The 20,415-nt window shown below is 44.1% G+C and overlaps 1 protein-coding gene across 3 annotated transcripts in view; it reads right to left on the bottom strand.

The window, feature by feature from the left end:
- Positions 1-20,415, bottom strand: part of Lcp1 (lymphocyte cytosolic protein 1) — a 91,968-nt gene that overhangs the window by 45,820 nt on the left and 25,733 nt on the right. Inside the window, exons 1-2 of one of the 3 annotated variants that reach the window (XM_040730263.1) lie at positions 9,144-9,206; positions 7,497-7,609 (exon numbers count right to left, since the gene is read on the bottom strand). The exons of the other annotated variants lie outside the window; for them this stretch is intronic. The gene's annotated coding sequence lies outside the window, so the exon portion shown is untranslated. Of the gene's footprint in view, positions 1-7,496; positions 7,610-9,143; positions 9,207-20,415 lie in introns of those variants that run through there. 3 annotated transcript variants of the gene reach the window in all.

Raw genomic sequence — 20,415 nt, forward strand, 5'->3', positions numbered from 1 at the left:
AATTACACACACACACACACACACACACACACACACACAACACACACATACACACACACACACAGAGAGAGAAAGAGAGAGAGAGAGAGAGACATGCCATAGGCAGTTAGCAAATATTTACTAATACCAGCTTATGATAGGACATTACTCATTAAAATTTTAAGTGCCACAAGAGGTAAATTTCAGCGGCTATACAATGCAGTAGAATACTTTCAAAACTGTTAGACTTTGTGTCATAAACCCTCAAGCACTTATTGGCTTGCTTCTCAAATATGTTTGTTAAACTAGCAGACCCAATATAGATCTGGGGTCTCTTACTGATAGAAAATGTGGCATGAGGAACACTCATTCAATACTCAGTCGCATACAGGAATGCTTAAGACTTATTATCAGGTGGCACGTTGGTCATGGTAGAGATCCAGGGTTTCAATAGGTAGACTAGGATGGACCCTTGATTCTCCAACCTCAGGATCTGAGTGTTGGGATGACTGGCATGTACCACTATGCCTGACTACAATGTAGTTTATTGAAGATTCACTTATTTTTATTTAATGTATGTGAGTATTTATGTAAGCATTTATGTATATACACCATGTGATGCTTGGTACCCAAGGAGGCCAGAAGAGGTCATCAGGTTTTCTGGAACTGGAGTTACAAAGGATTTTGAGCTGTCTTGTGGGTGCTAGGAACTGAATCCAGATCCTTTGCAAGAGCAGCAAGTGCTCTTAACCTCTGATCCTTCTCTCCAGTCCTCAATAATGTAGTTTAAATAGACACAGTTTGCACTTTTAAGAAATTATGCACTTTAAATGGAAGAGGCAACTTTGAATCATAACTTTACCAGCTACTGCTATGACCCGTGGATAAATCACCTACAAAATCCCCTAAGCCTTATGAAATAAGGAGACAGTAATCCCAACTATACATAGCTATTTGGGGAAATAAAATAGCAAGTGTATTTCAAATGCTTGGAAATTTTGAAATGTCTATCAAATGGAGTGGTGATCACAGTAGGTATACACCCATAGATGCAATACAGAAAAAAAAAAAACGATAGCAAACAATGGACTCAAGGGCATCTCAGAAAACAATAGTCTCTTCTGTCTACAGATAAGAAATTGACCTCAGAGAGTCAAGAGACTTCTCAGTGTCTGATGTGGTCAAAGCCAGAACAGGAATCCAAATCCAAATACTTTGTACACACTGTATGCACTGTACCTGTCTTTTCCATGAACAGGGACTACAAGCTCTGCTTTTAAAACAATAAAATACAAGTTTCTAAAAAAAAAAAAAACAGACATCTGCACAAAATTGGAGGGAGGATCACGGCCCCGAAAGCGCCAGCAAAACCACTTGGTCATCAACAGAGAACTGCAATGTCTCAACTGTCATTCTCAGTGGTCAGAGGAAACAGAACTGCTGATATCCTGATGAAAAATCTCCACATGAAAGACAGTGAGGTAGGGGGAAATCTGAGAAATTTCCATGTGCTCACTACCCTCCCTCAATCCAAAGAGGAAATTAAAATAAAAATGTTTACAAGCCATTGGGAATGGCGGGGACAGCTCAATCCACAGTTTGAAGATGAAGAATGGTGCTCATCAATGGAAAACTCTACACACACACACACCCCATCCCCCAACTTTCTCATCGATGGAAAACTATACACATCTCCCCCACCCCTTACTTTCTCTTGGTACCTATTACCTCGATTTCTCCATAAGAAATTTATATCACCCTTGTCCTCCCTTGAGTAAGAGCAATTGCTAGGATTTGAGTCTGACATGTTTCCCACAGGCTCCCCGTGTTTGAGCAATCGGTCTCCAGATAATGATGCTGTTTCGGGAGCTTGTACAAACTTTGGGTCTCTGGTCTGGCTAGATGAAGTGAGGCTCCTGGGGTAGGCCTTGAAGGTGGTATTTGCCTTTGGCTCTGGCCCAACCTAGATCTGAACGTGAATAAATCAATCTGCTAGATGTGAACAAATCAACTCGCACATTCCCAGTTCCGCTGGCACAGCGGTTCCTGTCGCAGAGCCTTCCCAGCCCAGATAGATGGTAAGCCCTGAAGGATGAGTCAAAATAGACCTCTCTGCCCTTAAGTTATGCTTGTCAGTCATTTAGTCACAGCTGTGATAGAAGGACAGATTACACATTCTTATCCAAAACACCTGGGACCAGGAGTGTCTCAGAGCCCAGAGTCTTGTAGATCTGGGAATATTTTCGAGGCACCCATCCAAAACCTTGAAATCTAAAATATTTAGGAATCAGAAACTTCCCGAGAATTCTTTCGGCAGTCAAAAAGCTTTGCCTTTCAGGGCATTTGGGTTTCAGGTGTTTCAGTCAGGCAGCTCAGCTACATCAAGGAGCTCAAAGGACCCAGCTTTAGAGACTTCACTTGCAGCTAACAGGACAGTGACTCATGCTAATCTAAGTTCTCTCTGAGCAAGGGTGCACAGCTATCACACAAACACTTGCAGGTAGCTCTTCACCTCGCTGATTGGGAGACACACTTGGACAGATTTTAGTGCTGACTGCTGGAATGAAGGACCAGAGTGCAACTCATTAAATTCCAGCCAGCTATTTCATTAGGGTCCCTTCCCTCTGAGAAGGGTAAGCAGAGAAAAACGGAAACGAACCACCTGTGTGACTGCAAGGCATGAGCATAGCTAACCTGGTAGCCGAAACTGGAACCTCAGCTTTGTCACTGTGGAGGACCCGGCCTCTTTATTCCATACTTGTTCAGCTACTATTGAGCGTGTGTGTGGGAGAGAGAAAAGGATGGGGGAGGGGGATTCCTGTAACTTGTGCTAAACTAAACTAAGAATCAATGCTGCAGCCACAGAGCCATGACTTTGCTGGCCCTTCAATTTAACATCTTAGCTTTCCCTTCCGGGTTGGGGAACTGACCATATCTGAGAAACCGCCTTTGTACAGCTTGTACGTGGGACAGACATAGACCTGCCTCTGAGGCTGAGGAAAACATTTTAACTCAATGAGTGGGTCACAGTTAAAATGATCTTTCCTTTGTAAACAGTCTTTAGAACACCTATATTTGGCAATTACTGTTCAATTTCAGGTATGTGCACTTGGGTGTACAAATTACTTAACTTATTCGCCATTATTAATCATGACACACTAGAAAACGCGAATGCCACTTGACTGACATTATTCTTAACTTCTAAGGCTAAGAACTTTCCCAGGGTTTTAAAGGAAAAGATCGTGTTGTGCAGCCTGTGAATGGCAAATGCCAATTACAGTCACAATCACAGGACTAAGCACGCGGTGACAACGACAACAGAACAGTGTCTAATAAAAGCGGCCACACCACAGCTGCACTTCTTCAGGGGAACTTACACCCATCTGGGCTCAACTTTAGAGCTTTGGTGCACAGATGCATTGTAGTCTGTTGTTTGCTCTGGGACTGTCTCTGGAACCCAACAGTTGATATGACACTCATCCAATCATAGAAAATTAAACAAAATACATGCACGAATAAACCTGGTGTCAAATATAAAGATGATGCCAGTACTCATTTCATGGGATTGCAGAGCTGACCAATGCTTTCTTATGGTCAAAGCCCTTGGAGAAATGGCCAGTTCCAAGAGAGTAGGGTGCGACAGCTGTAGTTATTAGGCTGATAATTGATAACCCTCCTCTCTCCCCCTCCCTCTGGTGCTTGCAACGTCTTACAAGATGGAGCTATTATGCAACTGATGGGAAGACAGATGCAATGATGGAAATTGACAAACTGAAACAACAGGAAGAGTCAGTGATGAAGACAGGAAGTTGAGTCAGAAGGAAGCTGAGGAAAACAACGGGGAAGCCATCTGGGAACACTGGCTACAGCAGCTGGAGCAAGATTCCCCTAGGAGACGGATATCTAGTCAGGAGGTAACTTCTTGCCCCTTCAGAGAGCCATCAGTTGTGATGTCAGAAGATCATTGTCATCTAGCAAAACAGGAACACTTGAAACTCACCATGTCGGCTGACAGATTAGTTCTGAACTTTGATGGACTCTGACTTCAGTTTTTATTTTTGCATTAGTCAATACACAAACTGAATAATGTCATTTCACTGGGTGTGTGAATGGAGAACCATCCAACAGCCCCCAAATAAAAATCCTAGAGAGAAACTTATTCATCCGAACAATATCATTCTGTTGCATCATCTGTCATAAGTCTAGTCACAAAGTCCAATGACTTTATAACCTGACCTTAAAACTTTTAGCAAACCATGAGCAAAACCAGGAAATTTCTTAATTTTACCATATATGGCCTTAATGAGACTTGATCGCTATCTCTGTATCTGCAGAGAGGCCTGTGCTCTTTAGGTAAAAAAGAAAAGGTGAATTGAGAATTTTCTAAGAACAATACAGACTGATTGAATGAAGTTCCTGGGATGTGTCTTTGTGGTTATTGTCACAAACAAGACCTATGTTGGGAATATAGTTCGTGTAAGGATAGCTGGTAATACTTCTATGACTGTATTTAAAATAAAGCAACATACTGCTGTCATGTATTTCTGAAGGCTAAGGTCACTGTGTAATTCCTTGTGTTTCTTGAAGACAGTGTCCACTTGGTACTGTGAGGCAGAGGTGAAGAATGGGGCTTTGGAAAGATGCAGAACAGCAGCAGCGATGCTTTAATTACTGCTGCATCTTCCTGCACAGCAGGCAGCATAAGAACTCAACAAGTTCTAAACTAGGAAGTGAAATTAGAGATTTTCATGTTATGTAACAAATTCATTTTTTAAAAAAAGCAAAAACAAGCCATGTGTGACAAATGTTCATTTCAATCAGTATCATCAGCAGCTGTGTGTGCCAGGAGAGGCAGACAAGGAGCTGGGGTCTGTGAGCGTGGCAGGACAGAAAAGAAAAGAAAGATGCAGTCAATGTTTTACTGACCCTAAGGCAAAGCATTAGCCAAACGTCAGACCCAACAGTGGAGGAAGCGGCAGACAGGGAAACCTGCAGAAAACCTGGTTTTTCAAGTGGCCCTCAACAAAAGTCAGAAGAAGTACAGAGAAGACATAGAGTGAAAAGGAGTGAAACGGCATGGAACTTTCTGGTGGCTTGTGGTCTAGTGCAGGCAGCATGTGGGTAGGCAAGATGGGGAGGGGGAGGTTCCAGTTGGAGGAAGTGGCATGAGAGAAGGCTGAGGAAGTGGGCTAAGGCAAATTTGAGAAGGTACAAAAATTCTTAGTAAAACTGTTAATGAATCATCCCACTGTTACATGAAGTCTGCCAAGGGGTGTCTTGAAGACTCTCTCTCTCTCTCTCTCTCTCTCTCTCTCTCTCTCTCTCTCTCTCTCTCTCTCTCTCTCTCTCTCTCTCTCTCTCACACACACACACACACACACACACACACACACACACACCTCTATGTTAGGCTCCCTGACCTGCTTCAATGATGAAAGTTGCTCCACGGGCCAACATGCGCCCTACCACCACCACAGTCAGCCTAACTGAAACCCAGGCCACCTCCTGCCCCACCCTGACTCTTATGACCTAGGGCCAGCAACTTCAGCACCTAAGCCCACTCCTGATAGCTCAAGGTACTTGAGAGGATTCCTAGAGATCACGTGGCTACAGAAACTGAGCACTTAAAAAAGCAACCAGGTTTGTGGCACTCAGCTCTCCATCCAGATCTACACAATCCATTATCCACAGACTCAACCAAGTTCGGATGAAATGTCTTCTGAAACAATGTGGGCTTTGCTCAGAATACATACTGACTTCTTCCTTGTTATCATCCCCAGTTCATACAATACAACGCCTTAGGCCGCTCTGAAGTATGCAGCACTGAGCATCTGCAGCATTGAGACCGCAGAGGTCTTCTTTCTGTTCTAGTTTAAACGCATACATGCATTGGAATGAAACATTACTCACTGGTCACCCTTCTCCAGAAGGTTCCAAGCTAGAAGCATCAACCAAGCTAGAGCACCGAGGTTTTTTCCCACATTGCTGATTGTTGCAAGGTATAACATACACAGGATATAAAATTCAAAACGGTCCTACCAGACAGAGATTGCTACTGAAACGGCTCCATAAGCAGCCTCTGCAAACTGCCTCAACAGCATCTTGGTATCTTTGTCAGGGCTGAGACCCGGAAGAGCCCTCCCTCATGCTTTTGGTGGCCTGGCAAGTGGATGCTTCAGCAGTCCCAACGTGGTAGGCATTAACTCTGCCGTATTCATTTTAATTCCTTCCCGAACATAAGGGGAAAATATCCACATTCCTTCTTATCTTCATTCATTTCATTCTTATTACTATCTCTATTAAAATATTTGAAGTACATCGTTTCAGTATTTTCTGGGCCTTAAGCCTTTCCTCCAGAGAGTCTACTGTTTTGTTTATCTACTTTAAAATTAGCCAGGTAAGCACTACAAGTGAAGATTAATGGTCAATGCAACTTCCAGAAGTTCATATTTATAGAAAAATTTAAATTTGCCTACACAGACATTCTTTTCAAAAGTTCATCTAACAGAAACCAATTATGATAAACTCTGTGTACATTTGACATCACAGTGTGTGTTGACAAGCCATTACATGCTTTGCTAAGGAAGAATTGTGTTTCTGCTCTTGTTTTTAAATTGCCCTGCTCAAATAGCTTTCAACAGTAGGAGGCACTGGGCTTCAGCATGTGTGCTGGACAGTCTCTGTGCATCATCTATCTGTCCTGGGTTCTGATAATCAAATAAAAGCCAATAGACAACTCCATATTTCCAGGCTCTATGTTTCAGCAGTTTGAAAGAGCTGCCTTTGCAGGCAGAGAGAGGCCTTCCTCCAGAATTTAAGAGAGCATTCATATGCATGGCCTTCAGCCTTAGCAAAGAATCCAGACAACTCTACAAAGATAGCACAAACCACCCACACAAACTGCTTTTGCTTTTAGAGACTAGATGGAAGAGAGGAGACCTCCAATTTCATGTAGTTAGAAAACACAGGCATTAAAAACCCCTTTGTCAAAAATCACTCACAGAAGCAGTCCCACATTTAATAACATGACCTAAGGATGTTAACATAGCCACTGAAGAAAGTCTTTAAAAGAAAGAAGAAAAACAACCACAGAAGCTAAAATTAAACCACCCCCATTAGTATAACGAGAAGCAAAGTCTAAATGATCAATATGCACTTTCCTGAAAACATTTTAAAGTTGACCAAATCAGAGTAAATAGCCTTCCTGAAATAGAGCAATCAGCAGGTATCCAAAACGTGGTTTGGCTTTAAAGATGGGAAAAAAAACAACTAAGTTTCTTGGGGCAGGGGGTGCTGATAACTGCCGAGAACTCAGCAAGAACCAAGCCAGAGAACACCCTCCACCTCCCCCGGCCACCGTAGGTAGCCACAGGCCCCTGGTCTTTAGAGGGAGGCACACGGGACTCAGAGTACAGGTGCTCAGGCCCTTCGAGGCAAAACCCACAGTCCCCAGCAGCAGGACCCCAGCTGTGTCCCAAACACTCCCAAGGAGCAAAGGCACAAGGAGCAACTTTTACCTTGTAGAGCAACTGTCCTTGGTGGCACTGCTGTGTGATCAGAAACACTAGTCCTCCAGATCTGCAGAGCAGCCCTGTTAAGCCAGGGTGTGTGGTCACAAGGCAGGAAGTAACTTCAGTGACAAATCACCAGTCAGGAAAGAAATAGATTTTGTCTTTATAAGGGCATTTTACTCAACATTTTTTTTCCCTGTGTCTCCTCCCCCCCAAATCACCTGACAGCAGGTCACAGTGAAATCCTGGAGCCACCTTCCACTTCCTCCTCCTCTCTGTGAGCATTTGCTCTTTCCTTGGGTCTCTCAGCAGGCCCTGAGCTACTTAAACCCTTCTGATCACAGATAGGGAGCGAAGGTCAGCTTGCTGGCTGAACTCTTTTGTCTGACTCTAATTGCTAAAAGCAAAACCCAGGAGCCTACCTACTTTCAGCAGGGATAAACAAATTATTCATTTCTAATGAAAGATCTGAGGGAAAAGGTGGAGTGTGCCTGAGACAAACTGAAAGGGATTCCCATGGGAGAGCCTGCCTATCCAAATCCAACTCCCCCTCCCCTCATTCCGCCCCCCCATCCCATCCCACTTTATTAATGATGATCTCATTGGTACAAATGAAACAAAATGATCTCTTGAAGCACAGGGCCCGTATAGGAAGGTTACTTATTATATTACTTTACTCATTCTTTTATTTATAGAACACCCATGTGCTAAGGATCTCTTTAACCCAATTGGAGAGTTCAATTATTTAGAAGTTTCCTGTGAAGAACAGTGGGGGGTCATACAGGCAGTTATTGCTAGAAGCCCAGCTTCATTCCTTCATACAGACTGGATCCCGTCATAGGACCGGATCCGAGTTGTGCTGACTGAATATTGAGTCCAATCATCTATATATTTCCTGGAGTCAGTATCTTTCCAACCGTAACAGAGATATTGTCATTTAGCCCTGGGGATGTCTGCTGCGGCTAGGCCCCAGGGTCAGATGGTGAAGATGCCTGCTCATTCCACAAGTGTCTGAGTTTTCTAGGAGCCATCAAGTCAGAGCATTATCCCACTCATTGAGCTGCTCCTCAGACTTCACTGGCTTTTTAGGTCTCCTTAAAAAGTTCTTGCTTTTAACCTACAATGTTGAGATAAAGTCTCTCAGTTTATCTCAGTCATCAGCCTAGTGAGGCAACCTTGTACTAAGAAACCCACAGGGCTCCTATTGGGCAAGAGGGTCTGCTAAAGAATGGGAAGACATGAAGAAGGTTCAATTTTCTCTAGATATGGTCCTAAAGTACATTCTATAATGGTTCTAGTAAGAACTGACAACTCCCTTTTGATGTCCCAGACAACAGTGAGGTGGTGAGTAGGACCCCAATTAATAAATGACAGAGCGAGTGTTCAAGGGCACCCGACTTCCTTTAAAGAAACAGCCAGACATTGCCCGTATAGGATTGACCGCACGATACAGCAGCACAATGCTGATGGCTTCCACTGCTGGGAACAGTCCTCACCCAGGGTCCTGCAGAAGGCTCCATGGACTGTCTTACTAAGGGGAGTATACGCTGACAGCATATCTGTCGGTCTGCGTCTACATACTTGTGGTTTCGGAATGGCGTAAAGGCCAGCAGCCACACCTCATGAAAAGGAACCAACCCACATTTTGTTTACCTGGGGGACAGAAAGCAGGAACATTCTGTATGTGCTTTTGCCTGATCACAGGAGATGGGGGGAATCTGTAGACAAGAAAGAGGAAAAATGCACTCGGGCCTCAGTCCCTCTAGTGTGTGAGTGTCTGCCAGGACCGGTGACAGGGACAGAAACAAAACGTGACCACTGCTCTCGGCGAGGTAGGACAAAGCCTGGCGCAGGGAAACATGTAAGGAAACGCTCAAGGGAGGGCAGAGGAAAATAGCACGATGGAGAGCTGAGAAGAAACATGCAGAGTTTCAGCTGGAATCCGCTTCCGGTCAAAGGCTTGGAGCCTAACCATGCCTACACTGAGCAAGATGAAAACCACTGGGCAGGACATTGCTTATTGCCACCTGGTTGACACAGCCCCTTCTCCCCGATCATCAGCCACCTGTCACTGCCCCCAGCCACATCCTGCATCTCACCATTAAGTCCCTCCCTTGTAATCTCTACACCTGCCTCTCTCCTGATGAAAATCTACCCAGGAGAAGCAGTGGCAGGTGGGGTCTTAGATCAGACTTTCCCGGCAAAGCTTTTTTTTTTTCCTTCCTGATGTTGTTTAAAATTGCTTGTGACAGTTACACAAGAGGGTAACTCTGGGTTTTCTTGTTTTCAGTTTCTTTGCAGACAGGGTTCCCTTCTGCCCTGCACCCCCAGTTAGATCTCCCACCTTGCTCCTCGCTCCGCTGCTCCCTCTCCCACTGAGTCCAGCCTCTGCTTTCTTTGCCTTGTCTTTCTGCCTCCTTTCTCCCTGAATCCATCTGACACCAAGGCCCACTCTAGAGTCATAACCTCAGTCTCTCCACCAGATCACCTGCACAGGGGCGCGGCCGAGTAAAAGTTCTGGATCAGGTAACTGGGGTGAAAGGTCAGCTTTGCTGATGAACTGGTTGTATGACTTCAGACAGATGATTTAATTTCATTGGCCTCCGGATCTTCATCTAGAAGATGGGATGACAGCAGTGTCTGTTTTGCGCATTTGTTAAGAGGAGTAAATGCACAGGGTGCAGCGATCTGGGAAAACTGCCTGTCACAAAGTGCCGTTTGAGTGCTTGCTGCTTCTTTAATATTTATACCAGGCTGTGGACCAGACCCTTCACGTATATTGCTTCATTTATTCTTCACTCATAACACTTAAAGTGGGCATTTTTTCCTTCAGCTCAATAGTACCTTTATTGGCATAGGAGTCACATGGCATAGCATTCACTCTTTCAAAGTAGTTTTATCAGAGGATCTGATCTGTATACACATTATGCTGTACAATTCAAGAATATTTTCATCACCCCCAAAAGAAACCCAGTACCAGTTAGCAGTTCCTTCCTGCTTATCCGCACCTCCCACATTCCCAGCCATCCACAATGACTATTTCCATCTCTATGGATTTGCCTGTTCTCAACGTATCACACAAATGGAACCATGGCTTCTCGTCACCCTTTGATTTGGTTAAGGCAGTGTTTTTGCTAGGTGGCCTTGAGCTCTCCACCCTGTCGTCTCAGCCTACTGAGTGCAGCTGAGGTCTCAGGTGTGTACCTTGATGACCCAACAATCTCACGTCGTTTTGAGTGTATTTGCTTGGTTTTCTCACTTAGCATGTTTTCAAGGTCCATCCATGGTACGCCATGTGCCACTACTTCATTCCTCTTCATTTTTAATTTTATTTATTTGGGGGTTGCACATACCATGACACATAAGTGGGGGGGTCAGATGGCAATTTTCGGGAGCCAGGTGTCCTCCTTCACCATCTGGGCACCAGGAACCAAACTCAGGTCAAGACTGGTGCCACATGCCTGTGTCTGCTGAGTCATCTCTCTAGCCCTTCCTTCCTCTTCAGAAAAGAATGAAGTCCCGTGTTTGAGACTATATCACGTGTTATGACCCAGTAGTCAGTTGGCTGCCATTTGGATGGCTCTACTGCTTTGATACTATGATTGACACGTCTATGAATATTTGTATACATGTTTTGTTTGGCTATGTTTTTTAACCAAATGAACATGTGCACATCATTTTAGAAGTTGCATATTACCCCAAGTCTGATTATAAAGCACCACCCTTGACAACTCTTCTGATTTCTCTTCCCTAGAGACAACTATTCCAACAGACACATCCCTTTCCTCCACTATTAGCTTCAGACTTTCGTATGCTGGACTTAGATTATATCTTGATTGCTTAGATTCATGTACATAGACATGAATATATACACTTATCTCCACTTCATATTTGGAAGTGAATTTGTCACCTGCCATTATCTAAAACAAGTTATAACAATGTTGTCATTAAATCAATATTCTGTTTTTATAATGACTATCAAAATAGTCATAGCTTGACTGGGGAGATGGTTCAGTGGGTAAGGTATTTGCCACACAGTGTGATGACTTGTCTTCAAATCCCCATACCCAATGTAAAGTCAGGCAGGGCCATATATGTCTCCAATCCCTGCACTCCTACAGGGAGGCCAAAGGTATCGACAGGAGAATCCCAGGAATCTTGAGGGCCTGGCTTATGAAATGAGGAATAACAGAAAGAACTTGTCTCAAACAAGGTAGAAAGCCAGAAGTGACGTTTGTGGTTATCCTCTGACATGCACCCAGAGGCACATATGTGCCCACACCCACACTCGTGAATGTACACATAACTTTACACGCAGACACACACACAAAACAAACAACAGACAAACAAAACATAAAACAAAAATCATTCCCAAGCAAGGGCATGCGCCATGCTTTGTATCTTTTTAATTTGCTAGGTTCCTACATACTCATGAATACCACATAGAACTCTCTAGCAGAACTAAAATAAGGCAAAACATAACAAAGCAAAGCATGCACCCATCCTGCTCCTGTGCTCTTGGAGAGGACCTCTGAAGTCTTCGTCCTCCGTCTGGTCTGTGCCCCACTGCATGAGAAGGTCATCTGTCTTAAACTCATCCCGGAAGCTCTTTCTTCTGCTCTGGGCTGGAGGCCACAGGCCTTCTAGTTTCTGCATCCACTTCCTTGTTTAGATGGGGGCACATCCTCTACCAGGTTCCTAAGAATACACGGGGCAAATTTTTCTTGAGACATTGACCAGCTGAAAACATGTATGGCCTACTAGCATTCTTGGAAATTCACCCTGGGAAACATCTTTTTTTCCCCAAAATTGTGCTCCAGCCTGCAGCATTGCTGTTAAGAAAACTGATGTCTTTCTGATTTAATGGTCCCTTGTAAGTAATTTCTAATTTCCTTTTCCTGAAATGTCAGGATTTCTCCTTCACACCGAGTGTCCTGAAGTGTTTGTATGATAGTTCTCAGTGTGTGTGTGCACGCGCGAGCGTGTGCACCCGCTGTGTAAGGATCTCATGGTAATTCTCAGTCTGTGTGCACCCACTGTGTGAGTTTCTCATGATAGTTCTCAGTGTGTGTGTGTGTGTGCGCACGCGCGCGCGTGTGCGTGCGTGTGCACGCGCATGCGCGCACCAACTGTGTAAGGTTCTCCCGATCCCCTTCAGTCTAGGAATCCAACTCTTTCACTCACTGTACTCTTCCTTTCTTCCTCTCCCCCTACCCTGGCCATTTTCCCAGGTTCCCTCTCCCAGGCATTGCATTTACTGAATGCTGTCCATCTCGGGTTGGTTTCTTAACATCCTACCCCCCTCCTAGTCTCTGCCTCTTGGTCCTCATGGTCTGCTGTCAGAATCACCACCCCCCATTCCTACTTAGTATGCTGTTTCTGTTAGTGTTGCTTACGTTTATGTCCCGGTCCATTTTGTGAGGTTGTCACACAGCTCCACAGACTGTGTAATTTACAAGAATAGAAGCATATCTGCTCCCAGTTTGGAGAACTGGAGTCCGGTCTAGGGTGTGGCTTGGCAGGGTCTTCTTCCCACTGCATCACATGGTGGAGATGAAGGGTGGAGCCAAAAGGGAGCTGAACTCCCCTTTACAGTGGCACCAGGCCCACCTCTCCCAGGCTTTTTCTTTTGGGCCACCAACCGGCTCCCAAATCACGACGCAGAGACTTATAATTAGTTTCGAGTGCTCGACCTAGCTTAGGTGTGATTCTGGCTAGCTCTTTTAACTTAAATTATCCTGTTTCTCTTTATCTACCTTTGCCTCGGGGCTTCTTACCTTTCTTACTTCTGTATTTGTATTTTCACTGCTTCTCTGTGTCTGTCTGTCTGGCTTCTGCCCGACTTCTTGCCCTGGCGTGTCCCTCAATCTCTCCTTTCATTCTTCCCTTCTTTTCTATGAGCCCAGAGTTCTCCTATTTATACTCTCTGCTTGCAAGCCTGGCCTATCTTTGTCGTGCCCCCCCCCCCCAGCTATTGGCTGTTCATCTCTTCATTAAACCAATCACGTGCCTTAGGCAGACAAGGTGAAACAAATGCAACACAGCTTTATATAATTAAACAAATGCAGCACCAACAAAAATAACACACCTCTATACAGTTAAAGTAATATTCTGCAGCATAAACAAATCAACACATCTTCGCCTAGTTAAAATAATATTCTACAACACCCACCCATAGGGGCAAAGCCCTCGAGACTAATAACTTCTTTAAAGTCTCACCTCCTTACACTGTCTCAATGGCAGGCAAACTGTAATAGGAACCTATAAGGCATTCAACCCATAGTGACAGCTAAGAGCCTTTTCTTTCCCACTGGGTTCTTTTGTTATAGCAAAGTAGAACATAGGATGGGAGGGGAAGGCCCCATATGAACACTATGAAGCTTCCTGTGTTTAGGTTCCATCTTGCTTCCCAGCCTTCAGAAGGATGCTGTAGCCCAGAGTCCTGAGTTCCGCTGAGTGCCCATGGTGTGACGGTGTGCTATGTACTTTCTCACGTCACAGACGTGGAGGTCAGCTAAATTACTTCCCACGATCTGTGCATCTCATGGCTTCTAACTTTCTGCTGGACTTCAGTGTTTTGTTGTCTCCTTTGCTAACTGTTCTTCAACAAGGTACAGATTCTAGGAGTCTGATGGTTGAGTTGACTTTATTACCTTCTAAGCATGGCACCAGGCATTTCATAGATATCTGTTTAAAATTAGTAAAGAAGACCAAGCTGGCCTTGAAGGGTAGGATTGAAAGCACAGGCAACACACACGAGAAAGACAGCTGCTGAGAGAAAGCAAGGTACATGGTGAACCTGACCAAAACCGAGTCCTGTGATGGTCGAGATGCAGAGCGGGGCGGGGTCGGGGTGAGTGAGTTCAGCTCATCGTAGATCTTCAAAATAGGTTATAGACCTTAAACTTACCCTGAGTCTTAGGGTTTCCCAGAGAGGCAGGATGTGGGATGTGTGTGTGTGGGGCACAGATATATAAGTCTGTGTCTGTGTGTGTCTATATCTGTCTCTCTCTCTCTATATATATATATATGTGTGTGTGTGTGTGTGTGTGTGTGTGTGTGTGTGTGTGTGTATATATAGTGTATTGTGTGAATGTTTATATACATCCAAAGAGATTTATAAGACATGGCTTGTGTGATTACAGACACTGACAAATTTCAAGACCTTCAGAAAAGTCCCTAGTGTGAATTCTAGTAGGCTTGAGATCCAGGAAACACCAGGGTTTCAATTTAGGTGCAAAGGGAAAAAGAAGTCAGTGTCCCAGTTCAAGGAAACTAGCCAGGGAAGTGTTTCTTTCACAGACAGCATCTCAAGTGAGTAATTCACATCATCTTTCAGGGGGGGGCAGTGGGCAGTGGGGAGAACCTGCCTTTTCCTGCATCCAAACCTTTGGTATCTTAGATGAAGGCCACCAATATTAGGAAGGGCCATTTGCTTTACGATCAAAATTTCCAAAGCCACTGTCACCAAACCCTAGAGTAGTGTTTGACTGAGTCCCTGAGCATGCTATGGCTTGTCCAAGTTAACCATAACATTAATTATCACCGTCTCCAAGCAATGGAGAGCTATTTTAGGATTTGTATTAATTTCCCACAAACTAAATAATCTAAAGTAACAGAAACACATTGTTTCTAAGTTCTAAAAGCTAGAAGTTTGAAAGTTGTGTGTCATCTTGCTCCATGTCTGTCCTAGTTCCTGATGGCTTCCAGGCATCTTTCTGTCATCCTCGCTTTGACATCACTCTTATTTCTGACCGAACCTACATTTCTGTGACCACATTTCCCCTTTTTTGAAAGAAGACAGTAATATTGGGTTATGTTCCATTCTAATGATCTCATCTTGATCACCCACAAACACCCTGTTTCTAAATAAGGTCACACTTGTAGGCACTTGCGCGCAGGACTCCAGCATCTTCATTGGGATACAGTTCGATACAGAGGCATACATGGGAAGTGACAAAGTCATGTCTGTGTTTCAGAAAAGCCATAAGGGTGGAGCAGGGGAGTATGAAGTTGAAACCACCTGGAAGCAGGGGATGACCCTCAGCAGGCACAAGGTGAAGATAGCAGCCAGGGGACAGAGAGGTGTGTAGGCCTTAGGGAGGGAAAATGACTGCTCACCTATAACAGAAGGAGATTGGATGAAATAAAAGAGGGGCCAAGAGTGACCCCATTTCTGGTTGGGGAGCTGGGTGGTGTACAGCTGCACCACTCAAGGATGGGGAGCAGTGGGAGGAGACTGTACGTTTGGTCAAAGGCCGCCTTATTTACCAGTTCCCACAGTCCTCACTGGACCACTTTAGTCCGTCATCTGAAACCAGACCTGCCTTAGTGTGCTTGATATCCTCGCCTTTCTACAACTTTCCACGCTCCCAGCTATGCAGACCCCTTTCACGTGCATGCTCTTCTCTATGAACAGTTACTGATGTTTAAAATGTGAGATTGCATTTTGAAGCCTCCAAACACCCTGAGTATCTAACTGAACTCAGCACTTGGGGGGGGGCGGCTTTTGTCCTCATTGCCCACATGCGGTCAACATAGCTTTATATTTCTCTGACAATGTTTCCCAGCTCACTACCGCATTAGGGGCAGCTTCTGGATTCTTCTGGCTCCTGTTTATCCCACGCTCAGCCCCACTTACATATCACTACTGTAAAGGTACACTCTCTTCCCATCACTCTTTGCTCACTGTACCTGAAACTGCTCACCAGGATAATTTGTGGATTCCGCCTCCAATCATTTCCTAGTCTCACACAAACAACACTATCCTTCTGACCTGTCACTCATCTTCCGATCTACCCATCTCCCACTTGCCAATGAGACTCCACTCCCCACCGCCCCCACGGGCTCCCTTCCAATTGTGTCCTAGAACATTAAGTTCTTAGATGCCTTCAGCCCTTCACACCGGCCCTGACTGACATGCCTTCGCTCATCACCAGCTGTTTCTTTCGTCTCCTCTTAGGTCCTAAAGCACTTGTCCACGAGCCATTCTTCGCTCATCACCAGCTGTTTCTTTCGTCCCCTCTTAGGTCCTAAAGCACTTGTCCAGGAGCCATTGTTGATGTTTCTAGCACTCTATCTTTCTTTGTCAGCTAACTTTACGATTGTGTACCTATGTGTACCTAAACACCTTCATCTGCGGGAAGCGGCTGAGGCCCTGAGTGCATGTGCATGGTTGACATGAACGTGGCCATGTCAAAGATCCCAATGCCTCAGACTCACGGGAATGGCAAGAGCTATCACAGGTCAGGCTATGGGAATGACAAGGCCTTTCCCTGGTCCAAATATGGATGCTAATGAATGATTGACCTTTACCAAAAACCAGTATGTGTAGAAACTGCAACTATGTTTTCCTCCTACCACATATCCTCGTATCTACTTTCATATCATATACATCCTATATATATTTTAACACATTATTATTTGTAAATATATTATATTATTATTATTATATATTATATATAGGAGAAAAAGAACGTGCTATTTGTCTTTTAAATTTTGGATTATTTTTTTCTTAATATGATCATATCCATTTTCCTAAAAAGTACCCGAATTTATTTCTTTTGATGACTGCAGTCTGAGACTATTCCCCTGTCTGAGACTATTCCCCTAGGAAGACCTGCAGCCAAGACTTGCTAACCTGCCTCCTCTTTTGTGCTGTGTTTCTGGGCTGCTACTGGTGTGTCTGCTCCTGCATGCACAACCCATCTGATCCCAGCGTTTCTTTACTGGTGTCTGTCATGTTCTCTGTCAGGTCAAACCCAAACTACTAAGGTTGGGGTATTTGTATAATCACTGGGCTTTTACTTCAAACATACTGTATTCCAGGCACTCCAATAACATAACTAAAAGACTGGTTCGTGAATTCAAAGGTATACTGAAGGCTGCCACACACACACACACACACACACACACACACAATAAAATTCTAATACCTCATGTTAAACTCTATGGTAGAGATATATGCAGAGCACTAAAAAGACATGAGTGGCAGGGGGCCAAGCAGTATGGCACATTAGAAGATGTGCAGCTGAAACCACACCAAGAGGTCATCACACGGCTGTTTGCATGACTACCGTAAAAGTATCAAAAGATGATGGACGCTGGGGAGGATGTGGAGAAAGGGGAACACTTGTGCACTCTTGGTGGGAATGTAAATTAGTTGGGCCATTATGAAAAGCAGTATGGAGGTTCCTTTAAAAAGTTAAAAACAGATCTACATATGACCCACAATCATTTTTCTGGGTAGATGGTCAAAGGAATGAAAACCAGAGTTTGGGAGTGAGATCTACACTTCCATGCATATTGAAACACTATCGACAAGAACCAGGTTGTGTTCTCAACCTAAGTGACAAACAAATTAAGTTGTGTGTATACACACACAGCAGAATACTACACTTCCTTCAAAAGAATGGAAATTTGTCACTTGAAACAGCATGGATCAATATGGACTATATTTATGTTAAGTGAAATAAGCCAGGTATGCATGAAAAGGCACATACTGCATGGTGCCTGTTGCTCATATATAGAATCTTAGAGCCATTAAGGACTGAGTATGGGGAGCAGTAGGGAAGATGCTAGTCAAACATAAAATGGAGATGGAGGAACAAATTCTAGAGATCCATTGACTATACTTAATGTATCATATACTTGAAAATTTGCCTTTCAGTGTTGTCATTGTAAAAAATGGTACGTCTCTAATTTAAATAAAAACATATATTGAGAAGAAGAAAAAATGGTAAGTCTGTGAGGTGAGGTATATACCATTTGTCAGTTTTGTGTGTCCCTGTGTGTGTGTGTGTGGCACACACACACACGCAAGTGTGTGTTTACAGATTAGAGGTTAAATTCAAGGTCTTCTTTCACTTTCTAACTTATTTTTGGGGAACAAGGCAGGTCACTGAGCATAGAACTTGTCCAGTAGACCAGAGTGGTTCAGTAGGCCAGAGTGGTCCAGTAGGCCAGAGTGGTCCAGTAGGCCAGAGTGGTCCAGTACGCCAGAGTGGTCCAGTAGGCCAGAGTGGTCCAGCAGGCCAGAGTAGTCCAGTACGCCAGAGTGGTCCAGCCTGTAGAATCGTGCCTCCATCTACCCAGCTTCGGGGTTACAGATGCATATGTGACATCACACCTGTTTTTTTCATGAGTACTGGCAGGAGGGTGAACTTGGGTCTTCATGATAGTGCAGGAAGTACGTTACCCACTAAACCATCTCCCCAGACCAACATTTTGTCAACTAAGGAACAAAAGAGGAACAGGGAGATGGCTCGGTGGGCAAAGCATGTGTGAACCCACAAGAACAGGAGTTCGAATTCCCTAGCATCCACATGTGCGCCAGGTGAACGACGCAGACTGCCTAGAACCCTGGCCATCTTCACACAGAGACAAGGGATGGCTGGAGCAAGCTGGCCAGCTAGACTAGCTGAGCTGATGAGCTCTAGGCTCAAGTGAGAGCCCCTGCCTTGGTGTGCACAGTAGAGAGGGATTGAGGAAGACACTTGATGTTAACCTCTGGCCTCCACATGCACCCTAATGCATGCAGGCGTGCACATACACATGCATTCACCACACACACACACACACACACACACACACACACACACACACGGAAAGGGGACAGAAGCTTGGCATGGTGGTGCACGCCTTTAATCCAGAGGCAAGTGGATCTCTGTGAGTTCAAGGACAGCTTGGTCTATAAAATCAGGTTCCAGGACAGCCAGAGATACATATAGACTCTGTCTAAATAAATAAATGAATAAATAGAGAACATTCAAGTAGGATGGTGTATGGCTGTGCTTGAGACGTGTTTAGATGCTGACCAGAAAATGAGAGGACAGAGAAGGACATCATTTCAGACAGAAGGCCAGCACACACAAACACTACTGCAGACATCTCCCAAGGGAAACTTGGCTTCTGGAGCTCAGGAACTGTACCCTCCCCCAACACCTAATGTGCACTGCATACAGACAAATTCAATCCCAATTTTGATTAGTTGAGAAGGCAAATTGATTCTATAAACACCATGGCATTCACAAGCTAAACCAAAGAGCTAATGTAATTAGATGTTTTAAAGATCAAGCTAACCCTCTCTTGGAGTATGATAGGCCTTTCACAGAATTTATATAGGCAGTTATCACATAAAGGTTAACTTTACATCCTTGTAATGCTAATTTTACCATCTTTAACTGATAAGGGATGGTAATAAAAGCTAATTATAGTTGTTATTGTCAAGTAGATCATGGAAGGAAAAGGGCTATTCGCAGCTGTGGATTGGATTTTCATAAAATGTCAAACCCATAAAAATGTTATCGCAACAGTATTCCTAAGTATTCAAAAATGAAACCCAGCACATGATGAAGGTTGCAGCTATTTCAAAAGCCAACAGTTCACATACCTGTGACTTACGACAAGTCCCAAGACACTCACTGACATTTTCTGACCCACTGCCACTGATAGAGGTATGGGAACAGATGCCGCTGAAATGAATGTGCGCTATCCCTCCTGCAGGTCTCACCCTGGGAAGGCAAGCCCTCCTCCACTTTTGTAAGTAGATCTGATACTGCTGAGGTATTTGAGACTCTCCCAACCACCAACCAAGCACTTAAAGGTTTGAAAATAAAGCAACAGGAAATCAAAGTGTGACTCAAATATTTTAATGGAAGAGTAAACATGTAAAGTGGTGCTCCTTTTAGCAATATAAATATACAGAAATGAAATAAACTGATAAAAGTAATTAAGAGCATAGGCAAAGACCTGGAATTAGAAAGATTTTAAGACACTATCACCGACTGTAGAGTGCTCTAGATCTGGGCAAGGCAGTATCCTTTTGTAATTAAACTTGTATGCATTGGGAGAGAATAAAAAGCCCATCTTTCTTAGAGGGTTACTTGTTAAAATAAAAATCAGTTAACATGTGCTATACACAGTC

The sequence above is a fragment of the Mesocricetus auratus genome, unplaced genomic scaffold (assembly GCF_017639785.1).
Source record: "Mesocricetus auratus isolate SY011 unplaced genomic scaffold, BCM_Maur_2.0 Super-Scaffold_2245, whole genome shotgun sequence".
Taxonomy (NCBI): domain Eukaryota; kingdom Metazoa; phylum Chordata; class Mammalia; order Rodentia; family Cricetidae; genus Mesocricetus; species Mesocricetus auratus.